General features: G+C 42.4%; 1 protein-coding gene and 1 long non-coding RNA gene across 2 annotated transcripts in view; one reads left to right on the top strand and one right to left on the bottom strand.

Annotated features, from left to right (window-relative positions):
- Positions 1-12,723, bottom strand: part of LOC308403400 (NACHT, LRR and PYD domains-containing protein 12-like) — a 309,314-nt gene that overhangs the window by 226,346 nt on the left and 70,245 nt on the right. The gene's annotated exons all lie outside the window — the stretch shown is intronic.
- The window catches only part of LOC308403854, a 14,967-nt gene continuing 10,660 nt past the window's right edge, over positions 8,417-12,723 (top strand). Inside the window, exon 1 of the long non-coding RNA XR_013972979.1 lies at positions 8,417-8,880. This is a non-coding gene — a long non-coding RNA (uncharacterized lncRNA). The remainder of the gene's footprint in view (positions 8,881-12,723) is intronic.

The raw sequence follows: 12,723 nt of genomic DNA, 5'->3' as shown, positions 1-12,723 counted from the left end.
CGCACTAACAGACCACCGTTACCCAGTTTATTACTGGCTAATGTGCAGTCTCTGGAGAACAAGCTGTGCGAGCTTCGGGCACGGATCTCATTCCAGTGAGAGATGCGGGACTGCTGCGTGATCTGCCTCACAGAAACCTGGCTATCGGACAAGGTACCGGACTCCGCAATACAACTACCGGGGTTCTCCGTGCATCGCGCGGACAGGTCACAGGATCTTACTGGGAAAAGCAGAGGCGGTGGTGTGTGTTTCATGATCAACAACAGCTGGTGTGATTATGCGAACGTGCACCCGGTCAAATCCTTCTGCTCACTGGACCTGGAGTACCTGATGATTAAGTGCCGGCCATTCTGGCTACCGAGGGAATTTACAGCAGTGATTATTACGGCTGTTTACATTCCCCCACAAGCCGACACTGACCGAGCACTCAGGGAACTGTACAGCGCGATCAGCAGCGAGGAAACCGCACACCCAGAGGCAGCGTTTATCACAGCCGGGGACTTTAATAAGGGAAACCTGAAGAAAGTTTCACCCAAACTCCACCAACACATCCACTTCAACACTCGTGGAGACCGGCTTCTCGACCACTGCTACACCTCTTTCCGGGATGCGTACAAAGCCCTCCCCCGCGCCCCATTCGGCCAATCAGATCACCGCTCCATCCTGCTCCTGCCCTCCTACAGGCAGAAGCTGAAACAGGAAGCTCCAACCCGGAGGGCGGTGCACTGTTGGACGGACCAATCGGAGTCTGCGCTGCGGGACTGTTTTGATCACGCGGACTGGGAAATGTTTCACGTGGCTGCTAGGAACATTGATGAGTACACAGACTCAGTCTGCGGATTTATCAGGAAATGTGTGGAAGATGTCGTCCCATCCAGAACAGTCAAATCCTTCCCAAATCAAAAACCCTGGATTAACGGAGATGTTCGCGCGGCACGGAACACCGCCTTTGCCTCCGCGAACACATCGGACTACAAACACGCACATTACCAACTCCGGAAGACGATCAAAGCAGCCAAACGTGAGTACAGGGACAGGGTGGAGCAACAGTTTGACAACCCTCGGAGTATGTGGCAGGGACTAAACACGATCGCAGACTTTAGAGGGAAACCCAGCACACCGCAGACCACGGCCTCTCTGTGTGAGGATCTAAACGTATTCTACGCTAGATTCGACACAGCGAACACCATGAGACCGGACAGTGTGCGCACCGCGGATGACGTCAGTGCGCACACTGTGTCTGAGGAGGATGTGCGGAAGTGCTTCAGGAAGGTGTACGCACGCAAAGCTACTGGTCCGGATGGGATTCCCGGCCGCGTCCTCAAGTCATGCGCGGCTCAGCTGGCTGGAGTGTTCACGCACATCTTCAACCTTTCCCTCTCTCTGTCTGTAGTCCCAGCCTGCTTCAAAATGGCCACCATCGTCCCTGTACCCAAATCCTCCACCATCTCCTCATTGAACGACTGGCGACCTGTAGCCCTGACCCCCATCGTGAGCAAATGCTTCGAGAAGCTGGTCAGGGACTTCATCTGCTCTGCACTACCCGACTCACTGGACCCTCTACAGTTCGCATACCGCCACAACAGGTCCACTGATGATGCCATAGCCCTGACACTACATACTGCCCTGTCACACCTGGAGAAGAGAGACACGTATGTGAGAATGCTGTTTGTAGATTACAGCTCAGCATTCAATACCATCGTTCCCTCGAACATGGACAGGAAACTGCAGGATCTAGGACTGAGCAGCTCCCTCTGCAGCTGGATCCTTAGCTTCCTGTCTGACAGACGCCAAGTGGTCAGACTGGGCAGCATCACCTCATCCCCCATCACACTGAACACTGGTGCTCCACAGGGGTGTGTACTGAGCCCTCTCCTATACTCACTCTACACCTACGACTGCACGGCCACTAACAACTCCAACATCATTGTGAAGTTTGCGGACGACACTACAGTGGTGGGTCTTATCACCAACAGTGATGAGACGGCTTACAGGGAGGAGGTCAGCGCCCTGACCCACTGGTGTCAAGACAACCATCTCACCCTCAACGTCGCAAAGACAAAGGAGTTGATAGTGGACTTCCGGAGGTGCAGAGAAGTACACACCCCCATCACCATCAACGGCGCTGCTGTGGAGAGAGTGAGCAGCTTCCGGTTCCTTGGTGTACATCTGGCTGAGGATCTTACGTGGTCAGTACACACAAACAAAACAGTGAAGAAGGCGCAGCAGCGCCTCTTCTTTCTCAGGAGACTGAAAAGATTCGGCATGAGCCCCCGCATCCTCAGGACCTTCTATCACTGTGCCATTGAGAGCATCCTCACTGGATGCATCACCACCTGGTATGGCAACAGCACCGCCTACAACTGCAAAGTTCTCCAGCGAGTAGTGCGGCGCTCTGAACGAATAATTGGAGGTGAGCTTCCCTCCCTCCAAGACATCTACAGGAAGCGGTGCCTGAGGAAAGCGGGGAGGATCATCAAGGACTCCAGTCACCCCAGCCATAAACTGTTCAGACTACTTCCATCAGGAAGGAGGTTCTGCAGCATCCGGTCCCGTACCAGCAGACTGAGAGACAGCTTCTTCCATCAGGCCATCAGACTGCTGAACACGTCATAGACACTCAGCTTCACTACTGGAACTTCAACATTATGCACTCCATACTGTACAGTAATGCCACTGTTTTGCACATGTCTCAACTCTGTATATTTTTTATATATTTTATTTATTGTTTACTCTATTTAATTTGTAAAATATGTGTACACACACACACACACACACACACACACACACGTAGAAAAATATTTAGTATACACATCCAGAAATGCATATACTATTATATATTCTACATATATTTATTAGTTTCAGATGTAGCCATTCTTGTATTTTGCTTGTTTACATTATTGTATTTTGCACAACTCTGTTGCTTGTGAAGCTCGCACACAAGAATTTCACTCACATGTACTGTACCAATGTACCTGCACATGTGATGTGACATTAAAAGTGATTTGATTTGATTTGATTTGATTTGACAAGACAACAGACACCCAGGTTAAGTTTATTCTCCACCTCTCCTATGTCTCTCCCCCACCTGCAGAGTGGACTCCTGCAAGAATGGAACAACCTCCCCGCCAGTTGAAGAGCCCCCCAGTTAGTCCGATGCACAAGAGGCCCCTTGCGCCAGGGCTGAGCCCCCGTGCACCCACCCGCTCACAACCTCGGTGACACACCGACAAGGACCGAAGCCCCCAAGACCCAGCCAGAGCCCCAGCACGGAGGCGAAGCACCCCCGAACCCCAAACCTCCCACGCCTGCCCCGGATCCACTCAGGGGGAATGACCCATAATGTTTTATCTAGGGGTCTAGATTTATGCCTGTAGTGCACTGCCGTGTAAATAATTTGCATTTACTGAATATGTACTGACTGAGTACCACTGTTCAAAAGTTGAATAAAGAAACAAACTAATTTTTGCCTCTTTTTTTTTTTATTGAAGCCACCTTATAGAACATCACATCAGTTACAATGTAGAATCCATGTCATTTATAGTTTACAAATGACAAAATGTTTACACAAAATCATGAGTGTTTACATGATATCACCCACTACTATCATTACTTTATTTACTGTATCTTTTGAAAAAATACAGCAATTTTAACAGCACAATACTTAAGAATATTTAACAGGAGCAGGTTTCATTTTTCCCTGTTTTTATTACCACACTGTTCACCAAAACGCAGCAAACCTTCACCATCTTATCCAGAAGGGTCACCTCTTCACTCTCACATGGAAGAAGTAATCTGATTGGCATGGTGGTATGTTTGAAGCAGGTCCCTTGTGTAGCGCTGGAACCCAGTCATGATGTTTCATACATTTCATAGGCTGGTTTGCTGCAATAATGCCAAATAATTAGCAACTCTATAAATAGAAGGTAGTTCTGCAAAATCACTCAGTTGGATGTTTGTTCTAATTTGTTATGACCTCAGAGCGCATCGAAAATAAAACTAATAGGCTATAAAGAGTGATATGAACATATTTAGAACTTACCGGAATGAAAATGTCTGGAGCACCAACAGATATTTGGAGATGGAAGAGAACTGCACGTCAGCTCGTCTCACAGCTGCTATCCAGGCTATGTTATATTCTGGTCTCATTCACGACAGACTCCAGAATATCTATTTCCTACCCAACGGGGTAGTAAGTTTTATTAACAAGTCATGTGACTCAGATTGGTCCTCTGCCATGTACAACAGCAACATACAGCCTAACAATCCTTACTTGTGTGACACTCTAAAACGTCCGTGCAGCAACACAATCTATTGTGGAACAAAACATCTTGCAAACAATAATTCACATTATTACAGGCTAGACACCTTCGTTTGGTAACATTGATACACGAGCTGCCTCATGTTGCTTCCAGGTTGGGAAAGAATGAAAACCATTTTCAACCTTATTCTCTTGCCGGTCGTGCTCCCTTTTCACTTGCGCTAGACCCCCAAAATGGTGGATCGGGCCAAAATCCTTTCCACGCACACCCCTGTGGCATCACGCTCCAAAGCCCTATATAACTACATTTAAATTACATGTTGTTGTTTTTCTTTGTTTATTTTCTCTCTTACAGACAAAATGATATGCCGGTGTACTTTCACTGCCCTGTCTGCAACATGACAGTCATACAGCGTGGGGATATGGCAAGTCAATTATTGTCATGTCAGCATTCAGGACTGCTCCTGCTGAACTCTCCGTGGAGCCTGGTCTCCCTCTCGATGTCTTGTCTCCAGCATCTAAACCATTTTCTGAATATTCGGTAGAACATACATGTGCTCTACCCTCTGTGCTAAATGAAACTGCGGCTTGTGGAAAGTCCATGGAAATGAAACGCCCTCACTGTGGTCTTAGTCTTCTTACAAAAAAACTTCAAGGCTCACATGAGGAGGAGGCATTCAAACAGGTCAATAGATGTTTGCCTGGCCTGTCATCTGCTGTGTTTTTTTGTAGAGGGACTTCTTTTTCTTTGTTTTTCAGTTTGCAGAGGACATGGAGATCTTTTTAAATGTGCTAACGAGCAGAGACTACAACGATAAAGCGATAGATCTTTCAGCCCAATTCTACTTTTTCTGCATAATCCATCATACAAAATGTAATCAAATGGAAAAGTCTCTTTTTAAAACTTGTTTTATTAGTTTTAACCTTTTAACTTTATGCATCAAGCAAAAATTTAATTATATGCAACATTCTCTGACTGGAAGAAATTTGTTTAATATTTAAACCTATTTTCTGCACATTCCAGCACATAAAATAAAATCTTTTTTTTGTGTTTACACTCAGTCTTTCAAATAAAACACAGCAGAAAATAAATAAAGTCAAAGACTAGCGGTCCTGTTGCTCTATTTTCACCTGTAAAGGTGAAAGGTGGAGGTTTATCCTGGTGCAGGTGTACCGCAGCGGTCAGTGGAAGAATCCGCGAGTTTCTCTGTGAATTTCCCATTAAGTGGTAGCGCACTCAGTGCTTGCTCGGAAGTTTAGGGTTTTTTTTCGCTGAAAAAGAAGTTTTCTTCTGTGGGATTATAATATTATTTTATGCCATGTTATACCCCTAATTAAAGATTGTGAATTATTATGTAGTTTTAGTTTGCATTATTCTCCTGAATTAGAAGAAGGTGGTAACTATTGCATTTGTTAAACTGATTTGCATTACATTAGACTGCTGATTTATTGTGAATGAATGATATTGCTTTATGATGCATTATACTGCTGAGTTATAAGAAATACTGTTTGCAGAAAGTCATCGCCTTATTTGTCTGAGTAGAAGAGAACAGAACATGCTGGAGTTTTCTGCCCCATCTCAGCAGGAGCAGATAAACAGGGAGCCAAGGTCGTAGCTTAGGCGCTGTGTGAGAGAAAGAATGTGAATGTTTAGGCTTTTATGATAAGGTGGGGGCCACTAGAGGCTATAAGAGTTTGATCAATGCTCCACCATTTCGAGATCTGATGCTGTCTGCGTACAGTGTCCATCTCCCACGCGTGTGATCATTAAAATCATCGTTTGACTCAACCCAGCCGGACCAGTGTTGTTATTGTGGTTTTTCCTCTTGTATCCATCCCCAATATTTGAATCCGTAACACTTCCCACGCACAACGGACACTAATGTTTTTGTCACTTTTTATGGAATCAAACTTAAAATAAGCTCAGTACTTCCACACTTTAAACGCTGCACGCTCATACCCTCTCCCACACTGCTATATGATCCACTGTTGATCTGCACACAGCTGTTGTCATGAACGTCGCACTTGCTTACGTCACTGTCGTGAGACATTCTCGCAAAAAAATTACGGTTTTAGTAACGCAGTAACGCAGCGTTCCTACGGGAAAGTAACGGTAATCTAATTACCGTTTTTGTAATAGTAATCCCTTACTTTACTAGTTACTTGAAAAAAGTAATCAGATTACAGTAACGTGTTACAAGTAACGTGTTACTGCCCATCTCTGCAGTTAACCATCTTGGGAAAGAGCAATACAAAACATTCTATTTAAGGCCTGTGACATCAAGATTCAGTTAAACAACAATTATAACTAAAAAATTTGAGTTAATGTTAGTTTCTATTAACATTGAATTAGGTTACTGAATTGGCAAACACCTTCCTATTAACATTACCCATTTTACCCCAATAACTAAAGAATTAAGCACTTGCAGGTCAAAACCTTTATTCAAGAGACGCAAAAATAACATTGATACAGTGACTGTCAAAAATTACAGCACTGATCATACTGTGACATCTTGGTTCAAAACAGCAAACTTAGAAATATTCAACGTTCTTTACTTCAACCGAATGAAACTGAAAATACCATATCCACATATGGGATATTTAGACTGTATAACTGTTCACGCTACATCTCTTCACTAGTAAAAGAAAGAAAAATACAAACAGAAATTGAAAAATGCTGCCAAACAGACAAACAGAGAACTTGTACAGAGCAACAGGAAAAACAAACAACAACAACAACAAAAAACCCCAGCCCTGTCACGTTATCCAGATCTTGAAGAACTACTATACCCTCGATGATGATGCCAACATCATAAAAGTCATTGCCTGGCGCATCCTCTGGAGACAGATGTTCATTGTGGTTTTCTCAATCTGTGCAGTGGCCACAGTCAAGTCCTGGTTAAACACAAAACATTTCTTTAAGATTCCTTTTTAAACTCTCTAAACCAATGCAAGCAACATAGTAAATAGCTATAGCCAAAGAGTGGCCTGCCATGCTGCCATTCATGGTCTAACAGAGTTTCTAAGAGAGAGTGAAAAACATAATAATTTAAAATGCTTTACATTAGTTTTTGTTAGAAAGACACCGGCCCATCAGAAATCCAGGTTATGTCACTCAGAAGATGTTAGAATTTAGACTTTCAGCCTCACAATTTGGTTAGCTGTTGGTCAGTTGGTCATTTTTTTTTCAAACAAAAGCTAATGTAAATATTGGTGGGATTTTCCTTTGTTCACTAGAATGACAAATTTAAAGTTTTTTCACACTGATGTGACCCCTAATACAGGGTGGGGGTGGGGCCTCAAGGGCCGGTGGCTGACTTCACTACCAGGCCTCATGTGAACTTCAAATTATTAAAGACGACTACTGGTCCTAACCAGTCCAATGAGGATCAAGTGGATAACTAAATGCATTTTTAAATGTTGCAAAGCCACAATCTACTCATAAAACACTCACCATGAACTCCTGCACCAAGATGTTGCAATTGTCTTTCACACAGATGTGGAGCACTTTGATGAGGGCCTCCCTTCGAGCATCAATGTCATCCTTAAGTATAACAAAGAAAACAGAGATTTTTGAACTTTTTAGTAGCACATAAGAAAATGATCCCAGACAAAAACTCTTGACTTTTTAAACCAGTCAACATGCAACACCAGCATCTACAAAGCAATATCAAAAGTTCCTGTTTGACATTAACTTTATGGATATATAGTTTCCAGAACATATATATAGGGACCACTGTACAATAATTTACAGTAGCACTGCTGATATATAAAATGGTGAGTTTTGAGGTTGTCTTCAAACACGTGCATTGTACTAGAAAAAGGTGTTTGAAGGATTAAAAATGTAAAAAGTAATGACTAGTTTATATTTATGAAAAAAACCTTTATGCAGAAAAAGTAGCAAAGAAATAAAAACATAACACATGGACACTTTTTCCACAAACAAGCTGAAGAGATGGATTTTTTTTAATAAACCCATATTGTTAAAAAAAACCCACTTAGAACCAAATTTATTTATCAGCTGCATGAATAATAAAAAAACACAATTTCGTTTTAGCTGTCAAAGTCGATTTAACTGAAGTTACGTGTTTCCGGTTACTGTGGAGGTCACGTGTTTCCGGTTAGTGTGGAAGTCGCAATATGACGCTTCCCGGTGGTTGCAGCCAGACGCTCTTGAAAAAAGGGGGCGATCCACAGCCGCTCACTTTCTGACTACCAGTTTGTCTAAGGACATTACCTTGTGACGTAGGTGGGTAGTGTCCTTATGAGCATCCTTCCCCTGAATTCAGACACAGCAAATGTTCTGATCCCATAGGAGCGCTATCTGCGCTAATTTTGAAATAACGCACCACGTGATTACGTTGCGCAGCTTAGTCACGTGGCCGCACAGCAAAAAAATCGCTGCAGAGCTGGGTAAAGGGGGCGGAGCAAAGTGCGTGTGCAGGAGAGGAGTCGAGCAGAGACAGCTGCTTTTTCGTGAAACGGGAGTAAAGTAGTAAACTTACAGGAACATATACAACTACCTACTTTTCAATCGATACCTGCATCGATCTGCCCACCGTTGTCTCTTGGATTGTAGCTTAATCACAGAGTTCTCTCGTTTGTGAGCTCATCTAAAGGTAAGCACGGAGCTAACTTTGATGTGGTTTTAGTTTATGTTGAGTTTTTCTCTAGTGAGAATAATAGATTGCTTACTATACATTGAAGTTAGAGAGACTGTAGCGTTTGTGATTGCTTGCAATATTCTAATATGGCGGTTGCTAGAGGGTAAGAGTACATATAGAAAAAATTATCTTGGAATATGAACAAAAGAATGGAGTGCAGGGCAAGAGAACAGCCAACCCCCACCCCAGGACATGAAGCCACGGGTAGAGCCAGGGGGAGGGTAATCAGCTTTTCTTCTGACAATGCTGTCTGTCTCTTCTCGTCTTGTTGAGAGCTCAGTGGATCTGAGTTCGACTACTCCGCCTATGCTGCACTGTCGATCCACTGAGCGCAGCACACGCTAGCAAGACAGAAGCTAAGCTTGTTGCAACCAATGACTGTGTCACTACCCGATCCGTACCGGAAACCCGATCGGTACTAGTGATGGGTCGTTCGTGAACGAAATGGCTCTTAGAACCGCCTCTTTGACGTGAACGACGCGAGCCGGCTCCTTATCGCGAGTCGTCACATGGTTTTTTTTTCCCTTTCTCTCAACCGCTCTCTAGCACTTTTTTTCGCTTCACTCCGCACGCGAGCTGTGTGCTTTACGCTGGGAAGAGGGGGGAGGGGCGGTAGTTACACTCAGCACAGGAACAGAGCCAGAGGGAGAGAAAGAGAGCCAGGGACAACAACGTCACATTAGAAAGGTATAGTAATCATCCACAACTATTTTCAGTTGCAGATGATAAAGGATTCAGAAAGTTTATTCATGCAGGTCCATATGACAGAGAATGTGCATGTTCTTTTAGTTTTCATATTTTAATTTATATTTAATTGTGTTGTGGTTTGCAGTGTTTTGTGTTGTTTTACTTTAAATTTGTAAAAGGAAAAAGCTGAAAATTTAATTAGTTAAAAGTTGAAATGTGAATAGTTGATTTTTGTATTATATGATTTATTTATTACATTTTATGTGGAGTGAATAAATAAAAGTATATTTACGGTGGCCCCTAGAGACAAAGCACGTACAAACTTCAAATCACGTACGAACTCTGAAGCACGTACAAACTCCAAAACACGTAAAAACACGTACAAACTCTGAAGCACGTAAAAACTCCGAAGCACATAAAAACTCAAAACACGTACAAAAGACAACAGAAGTGCTCCAGGATGCTAGGTGCAGTGTTGAGCTTTTGTTACCTAGTGGCTACACAAGCCAGCAAGTACCAACGACCGGATTTGGTGTGTGGTAGTAACAGGTAAATGAACATTGTTTTTAAATTATTTGAATATATATGAGTGCCTGTGTATAAATACACAAGCAATACACATATGCTTTCATGCTTTCAATTGTGTAATTTAAGTGATCTAGTAGCTCTGCTTTGGAAGTTCAGTTCATGCTAGAAATGTGTTTTGGAGTTTGTACGTGTTTTGTCTCTAGGGGCCACCGCATATATTTATATATAAACATATATAAATAAAACCACTTTTTTTTACGTTAGTAATTCCTTTTGTGCATAATTTTATATTATTGTTAATAATAAATAAATTAAAGCAACAAAACAACCTGAAGAGCCGGTTCGGAGCCGAAAGACCCGGCTCTTTGTAGTGAGCCAAACCGAAAGATCCGGATCTCTAAAAAGAGCCGGAAATCCCATCACTAATCGGTACCCCGCATGCGCAAATCTTACGTCACTTCCTCTCTTTGCGACATTCAATATATTTGAATGATGCGGTTAGCGCCCAGTTAGCTCCTAGCATTTCTCAACAGCTCTGCCTTCTTTTCGACTGCCCGGGACATTTAAACAATGGATAATCCGTATACAAAGAAATTCATGCTTTTCTCCTCAACAGAGAGCGTCCCCCGATTGAGCAACAGCGCCGTAAAATAAGAAGAATGGCGCTTAATTACAGAGTTAATAATGCAGACTTTGTAATATCTCACGTGTAGATTCATCAGCCAATCGAACCAATCACAGCCGCAGCGTCACGTCACGTGACTTGTTACGTACAGCACAAGTGCCAAGCCGCACATGTGTGTTTGTTTGGGAAGCAGCCAGCCACCGTACCGCCCGGGTAATGGAGGAAATGAGTGTGCCGACTAGAAAAATCAACTGAGCGTGACCGAAGGTTACCGAAAAGAAAACAGATGAAGGTTCCAATGCCGGAGAGATTGTCGAACGGAAGAGCCATAGAAGTTCCGTAGTGTGAAGGTATTTCGGCTATTTCAAGTCTGACAAAAAACAGTAGCGTGCACTGTAAATTGTGCCGAAAGCAAGTCTGGAAATACAATAAACTGGTGCATGCGCTACATCCACACGTACCCGGGTATTTTTGAAAACGCAGATTTTTCTATGCGTTTGCACCTTTCGTCCACACGTAAACAGCGTTTTTGGTCACTGAAAACTTTTTGAAAGATTTTTGAAAACTCAGTTTTTGCATTTACGTGTGGACTAGAAAAACGGAGAAAACGCAGCGTCAAAGGTGTGTGCATTTTTTGACGTCACACTGTGCGCCACGTTATTGTTTCGGTGAAATGAATTTCTACAATACTGTTAATTCTACTCTCTGCAGTGTTTAAATGCTTACATATACACACAGTTACTGTCCCTCCACACATACGACTCAGTTCTGCTTCTATGCCCCAGCTTTGTTTACTTTTTCCCACCGAGGCTTCTATACTTCTGATTGGCCAACATTTCTGCACGGTTAGGAATCTAGCGCCACCTGCTGCTTTGGCATGTTCATAGCAGCATTTTCCTTCATTTCTGCCTTTATGTGTGGACGGGATTATTTTTTAAAACGAAAACGGAAAATCTCCGTTTTCAAAAATACGTGTGGACGTAGCCTCAGTCTCTGACTGGAAGCGCTAATTCGTCATTCGGCTTTTGTCAGACTAAAGTAACTGTTAAAACTGTTTGAAAAGCTAAGCTATATAACAAGGAGAGATTGAGAATTTCCTTTTAGTTCTCAGTTTATTTGATATTGACAAAAGTTAGTTTGTTTTACAGAAGAACAGACAAAATTGACTAAGATTTATTTTTAGAATTAATATTTTGTTTCTAAGTGGAATTGACAATTTAGTAGTCTGTTTCGTTTGTTCTATTTTGAAACTTAAACGCTTTAGCGGCTGCCTTTTGTGTAGTTTGTAATATTTGCCTTTATTTATCTGAAAAAGTCTCATGTTCCTTAAGTACATCTACCCTGTTGAACTTATTATGGGAAACAAATATTTAAATAAAAACAAGCTGCTGATTATTTCACATTTTACTTGTGAGCAACGGCACATTTAAATCTTACAAATATAGTTATTTGGCTCATATCGTGATAGATATCGTTATCGCCTGAAATGAAAAAAAACATATCGTGATATGAAAAAATCTCATATCGCCCAGCTCTACTTGTACCTTGAAGCTCCTCATTACTCAGGAACTATGGATTAAAGTACTGTAGTGTACTGTAATACTGGAAAAAATGTAAGAGAACAACTTCAGATCCTGAGTGTGTGAGGACAGAAGAATCAGCTTTATTTCAATTTTGAGGGATAAAATTTATATTTGAGTTTGATGGTTCTGTTGTCTTTGTGATTACAGGAGCTGCCCTTAGATTCAGACCTTAGCACCACCCAGTGACAGCAGACAGATCATCCAACATGTTAACTGCAAAATGAACTGATCAAAACAGTACAAAGGTTAAAGTACCACATGTGCTGTAGTGAAAGCTGCAGCTGTTTTATTGATAAAGTTAAAGATAAAAAACCTAAAGGATTAATCACTCATGTAACTGTGTCACTATATATCAGCATTAACAGGACCTCAGTT

The sequence above is a fragment of the Rhamphochromis sp. 'chilingali' genome, assembly GCF_963969265.1.
Source record: "Rhamphochromis sp. 'chilingali' genome assembly, chromosome: 1".
NCBI lineage: Eukaryota > Metazoa > Chordata > Actinopteri > Cichliformes > Cichlidae > Rhamphochromis > Rhamphochromis sp. 'chilingali'.
Note: the sequence above shows the minus strand (reverse complement) of the source record. Positions and strands in the feature narration are given on the sequence as shown.